Raw genomic sequence first — 6517 nt, forward strand, 5'->3', positions numbered from 1 at the left:
TGCTGCAATAGCTGTTAGGGTAACTGGAAAATCTGTCTGGAAGAATGTGGTGCAGGTTTACTTCCAAGTCCATGAAAATAGAATTGTTTATAAGAAGTCTATGAATATATTGATCCTCTCACAGATTGCTATCAGTGTACTATACTCATTTATCAAAAGTGTTTTAAAATTGTTTGTCTATATTTAAAGTACACACACACACACACTCTTTGACTCAGTCAGGATTCATATCAATAATTTTAGCCTGAGCATAAAGTAGTAAAATCTCATTCTGGGGGAAGTGACAAATTAGTGATAAAAAGGCAAGGTATGTAAAAATCTACAGAATCATAATTTCAGTGGCAAGAGGGACTAACTGCCTACCCACTTCTCCCCTCCCTCAGCTGCCATCTCCAGGTCCTCCAGCTGGTGGAATTTTTGATAATACAACTTTGTCAGAAATGGGTCAAGTTAGGCCTTTTGAATAACATCCTTCTCCACGAACATAATAGTGACAAACCTAAAACAATTGTGTATATATCTATTTGAGAAAATATTGAAATATCAACTTTTTAAAATTATACTTTAACAGAGGGATGCATTGCTTAGATGAAAATGATATTGACCTGTGGTAATCCTAGGGAGTTTAGCCTTGACATGTAGGACTGAAAACATTTATTCATCAAAGTCATTATCTGTGTGATCTCCATCTAGGGCTCCACTGCTAGACACGTTGTCACATGGATCATCATCCACAACACACTCACGCATCTCTGTTAAGGCAGACGGCTAGCCAGACATTTGCAGGGTCGTGAGCATCTGGTCTTTGTACATGAGCTTTTGATTAGCTGAAGGAGCGCATGGTATTTTATGCATAACTGGTGTGATCGTTCCATCCTCCAAGACCCATTAGTGCCCGATAGGGGAAGACAGTTTTGGATGCGGTCAATTGTCCCAGAGCCATTCTATTGCCTGATACTTTGCCCTCTTGACAGCAGGTACAAGTGCATCCCTTGTCAATGACGCTTTTTCTCCGTTTGTCTGCTGCTTGGTAAACATCCACCAACATAGCTCTGCAAGTGTCATAATGTTGTTCTTTAAATGGTAAACTAGGCATATGAATGCCTCTAGTGTGCATTTATGACCTCATCAGTGACTGTCTCAGCCATTCTGAGCGCCTTGAGAGCAAGGAGAGAGAGACTCCGGAGTCTGAATGAAATGCCTTCCTGTAAGATAATGACAGGTTTCAGAGTAACAGCCGTGTTAGTCTGTATTCACAAAAAGAAAAGGAGTACTGTATGCATCCGATGAAGTGAGCTGTAGCTCACGAAAGCTTATGCTCAAATAAATTGGTTAGTCTCTAAGGTGCCACAAGTACTCCTTTTCTTTTTGTAAGATAATGTGGTCTTTCCAGCCATCCTTCCAGTAGTGTCACATTCTGAAAAGGTGTTGAAACTTGGCAGTGCGGCTGTTGAACAGGGCAGTAAACACCCATGTCATTTTTATTCAGTTCTGACAATGTATTTGTTCATGTGTTCCAGCTGCATAAGGAATGTTAACTGAACTGAGTGATCCCTGGGTCTAGCATGTATGGCTGGCCAGCGAGGCATGAAAAGCCGCTACCGACACATTGTGCTACCAGTAACAGCCTCTGACACGTAAGCTGCCCTATCAGAATTTGCTACATTTCCCCAATTTTTGGGCAGTGATAGTGAATTCTGAAGAAGTAGGTTCCCTCTGTCGTAATTTGCTACCTTTGAGCTTTTGTCTGGTCAGTGTAGCTAATCGTGATGGGTGGGTCACCTGTTGCAGTTTGCTACCTCTCCCCTTTCACATCATCTGATTCAGGGTACCTTTCACATCCTCTGGTCCATGGGTTACAGATTGTGACAGGGCATCACCACCCATCTCAATTAGCTACCCCTGGACAAAGGTGAAAGGTAGCAAGCCATGGTGCATATTGATGTCCTGTTACAATTTGCTACCATTTTGAAATCACCATTGTAAACATGGACTCAAAGAGAGGTATTTACAAACTTTATTATTGTAACCAGGTATATAAACAAGAACTGTTTACTTTCCATTCCAAAAAATTTTAAAAAATAAGCATCAAAATATATGTATTGATAGTTATTAACACCTTTTTTCTATACTGAAATGAACAGTAAAATTAAACTTCTCTATTACTTGTTTATATTCCAGCTGCGTTATTCCAAGAAAACTAAAATATTTCTCTTAAAAAAACAATTATATAATGTACATATTAGGTTAACATCTGAACTATGCATACTTGTTGCACCTGTACTCTTTCTTCTCATCAATTAGGTTTTCTTCATTAGTTCCCTCTGGAAGGCAAGGCATATGTTCCCTCCTCTTACAAGAGTCACACTGGATCTTTGATAAGTTCTAGATGAGAAAATGAAATTACAGAACTACCAATACTAAACATAATTTCTGTTTACTCATAACATTTATAAAATGATATTCCTTCAACATATAATCATTACTCAAGATATGACTATCAGCAGCGGTGAAAATGTTTATTACTAGAATTATTGCAAGAATCTTGATCCTTAGGCTGGTTATTACATTGGGTCTCTATGCAATAGGCTAGATGTTGAGCCATGGCTTTTGTTTTTGTACGACAGACCATCATATTCTGCTTACTTATCTGTTCCAACATACAGTGTGTGTTTCTCATACAATGTTGTGTTCTTACCATCATGCAATCTTCATTTTCTTTTCTGCAAGTGACAAAGTTGCAGCATATGCAGTACACCATGCGCTCTGAAAAATCAATACAATGTACTCAAATGATGATTACGTTGTGACCAAAACTCTAAATAGAAATGTGGAAGTAGGTTTCGCTTTTTCTTACAGTTGCTGTACATGTTTTGTGATCGTTTCTCTATTTAATGAATGGTTGCAATGACTTAGTGCTCATATATATATATATATATATATACACACTTGGTTTCATATTATCATATCAGTCTTATGCTCTGTATCACTCAATTTGCTGTGTCAGAGCTATGCAGGGTCTATGCTTCTGTCAGAGATGGCAGATGGTGAGGAGGGTCCCGTGGGTTTGTGGGATTTAGGAAAAAAGGTGCAAAAATTATGTATAATTTTACATATGGGATATGTATAAAATTATGGAATGGTGAACACCACACTATGTGAAGTTGATCAATGTGCGACGCATTTTGGCCCCAGTGTGCATTGCCAAAACTTTCAAAAATACAGTACAGTCAACCGTGGCGAGTTGCACAGTGGGATATCTATCCATGATGCACCACACTTTTAATCGATACAAGGATTTCTATATGCTCAGTGCCAATACAAGGAGTCAAATCGGCATGCGCACATGTGACATACTAACGTGGAGATTCTATGGTGATGTAACTTGAGTTAATATAAGTTTGTAATGTAGGTATGGCCTTAGGTATATGAAATGTTTGGGAGAGGTAACAGGAAAAGTATGAGGCTAGTCTAATTCATTCAAGTGTTTAGGCTCCTGCTTTTGTGGAACTAGGCCTACTGCATCCTAAAGGCTGAAGAACAAAGAGGCACATAAAAAGAAACAGTATAATTAATTTCTTGTTTTTTAATGTCATGACTTGAGGGTGTATAATTCATGATTTTGGAATTCTTGTGGTTTTCATGCTATCTTGGGGTTGTAGATGTGTTTTCACTATGTTGTGAAAGCCAAAACTATTAACTGGTTCAAAAAAGAATTTGATAATTTCCTCACAATCGGTCCATCAGTGACTATTAGCCAAGATGATGAGGGATGCAATCCCATGCTCTGAGGCTGGATGTTCCTAAACCTCTGATTGCCAGATGCTGAGAGTGGACTTCAGGGGATGGATCACTGAATGATTGCCTGTTCTGTTTATTCCCTCTGAAGCATTGGCACTGGCCATTGCTGGAAGACAGGATACTGGGCTAGATGGACCATTAGTCTCACCTACTGTGGTCGTTCTTATGTTCAGCAGTTACAGAAGATTTTTGCCCTTGAGATGGATGTAATATGAGATAGTGTACTGCTCTTATTGAATATTTGAGACTCAAGTTCTACACACAAGCAATGACGTGAAAAAGCACTTGGGGCTGGGATTGAGAGGCAAAATAACCGTTGCAAAAGGCAATCCCCTTCGGTGGATCAAATGCCAGTGAAGTTTTGACAACAGGCCAGGACATCAATCAGACTGAAAGTCACATGATCCAACAGAATAAACTTGTGTTATAAAAATAAAAAGAAAAAGTTAGAATTAAAAATCACAGTAAAAAACATAGCTAGTGCTATACTAGAATCATTGCTCAAACTCCTAGCAACTATTTACATATACATATTTTGATGACTATTTGCTATTCAAATAAAAATAGCACGATGACATGCATCTGCATAATGATAAAAAAGGTAAATGATGACGTGGTAAGAGTAATAAAAATAACATTGTAAAAGGAGCAAGCTATATTCAAAATGGATTACAAGGAAGGAGCACAATTCAGGGAATCGCAGCAGATAAGACAAATTTGTGAACTGTTATGAGACTTCATGTAGACAAACTGATAAGGGCTTCTTTTTATTTTTAAAATATGTGACACACAGTTTTTGAGGGGCTATATGTAAAATATTTCACTGAATCAAGTCTCCTGTATCACCTCAGCATGTTATATCAGATAGAGAGGAGCTATAGTGTCTCAGCATTGGGATACACTGTGCCTTTAAGAACCTAGCCCTAGGAAGCCTGTGCTGAGGCATACTGTCCTGTGCGAAGAAATAAAAAAGCCCATTTCCCCCCATCTCTATTTTTGAAAACACAGCAGGTGGCTCATCCCATTGGGGTAACTGTTACCCCCCTCTGCCCCTCCCTGTGCCAGGACTTTGCCCTCTGCCATGGTTGTGCAGCGCTGTCCCCCGAGGTGAACCCTGGCTTCTAGCCCCCCCATCCCTGATTTTCCTCTTCAGCCCCTCTCCTGCCCCTGCCTCCAGCTGCTTGACTCCACCATCCAGTAAATTTCCGCCTCCTGCTCAGGCCGTGCCTATCCCCGCCCCCTCCAATTTGCCCCCTTTTTACTCCGCCAAAGAGCATACAGCAGAATCTGATTCCAAGTAAGGGCAGAGTGAGGACAGTGGCTTCAGCAGATGTTACTGAGCGTACTCAGTTCATGTGAGCATGCTCAGTATAATGTATGTAGTAAATTCTGACAGGAAGTCTGGCACCTCATGTAGTGCTGAGTTAAAGGCTGACCATGTCGGAATGTACCTTTCTCCTGAAATTGTGCAGTATGGTATCTGGGTGTCTGGATCATTTGAGGGTATAGCTTTTGTCTCTTCAGTGAAGCAGTACTCAGTGAAGCCGGCCTTGATTTTAGTACTGGAATTAACAGTAGGTTGGGGATGCAAAAGGATATTAGAAGGTGGGCCCTAATGGGTTTAGGCAGATGAATAGGTATTTCCATAGATCTGTGCAGTGCGTGCTGTATCTCTTATTTTTTAAGTATTAATAGGGAAAAATAGGTTTCTAAAACTGATTTTATAAAACATATAGTGAACAGAATAGCTTATATTACACTCTTTTACAATTTCAAATAAAAGTATTTCCCTTTAGGAAAAAGTAAATTTCCTTCCCCTAACATTCTCCTGAGCCAGTGTAAACTGCTCAGGGGCAGGGCAGGAGCCTAGTTATATTTTATACCTCCTAAAGCATCCGGCACATCAGTGGTATTTAATGAATAACATTGTTCACCTACCAGTGTTTGCTAGCACAAAAGAACCAGAAAGAGAAGCTGATATGTATCAAAACTGAATTCTTATTTGGAAGGGAGGAGTGTTCTTCAGTATTGTTAAAAATATAGCTAGGGCATTATTTTTATTAATGTGACTTTCACCTTGGTTGTGTACCTTGAGCACTCAGATATGGGCATAATATAAGAAGCTGGATCAAATTCATTTACTTTATTTGAAGGGGGTTGGGGAGGAGGCAGAGAAGGAGGGAGGCTCAGAACTTGTTAAAGGGGAGGATAAGAGAAGTTCACCTGGTATGTATCCCTCTAAAATTATAACATCAACAAGTAAACTTATGTGTACAGAGTTACCATTTGGTCAGGTTATTGCTGTTATGCAGATATACATAGATTGCTCTCAGTTCTCTAGACCTAGACTGGTAGCATCTTTTCTTTTTAAGTTTCTTTAGCTCTGAAGGATGAGAGCTTAATCCTGCCTACAGGGCTGGCCTTACCATAAGGCAAACTGAGGCCGCTTCCTGTAACAGTTGCCAGTGGAGAACACAGCTTCTCCAAGCTGAAGTTAATAAAAATAAATCTATGCTCCACAATGACACAGGAGAGGCTGGTCGGCCTTGCAACCATCTCAATAGAGCATGAGCTGGCCCAGACTGTGGACTTTCAGGAAGCAGTTCAAATCTTTGCAACCAAGAAAGTACGGAAAGCATCACTGTGATTATTCAAACTGTTATACCAATAAAATAAAAACCAGCAGGATCTTATTAAAGGGGAAAAGGCAAAATAC

Source organism: Lepidochelys kempii, chromosome 3 (assembly GCF_965140285.1).
Source record: "Lepidochelys kempii isolate rLepKem1 chromosome 3, rLepKem1.hap1, whole genome shotgun sequence".
In the NCBI taxonomy this organism is placed as follows: domain Eukaryota; kingdom Metazoa; phylum Chordata; order Testudines; family Cheloniidae; genus Lepidochelys; species Lepidochelys kempii.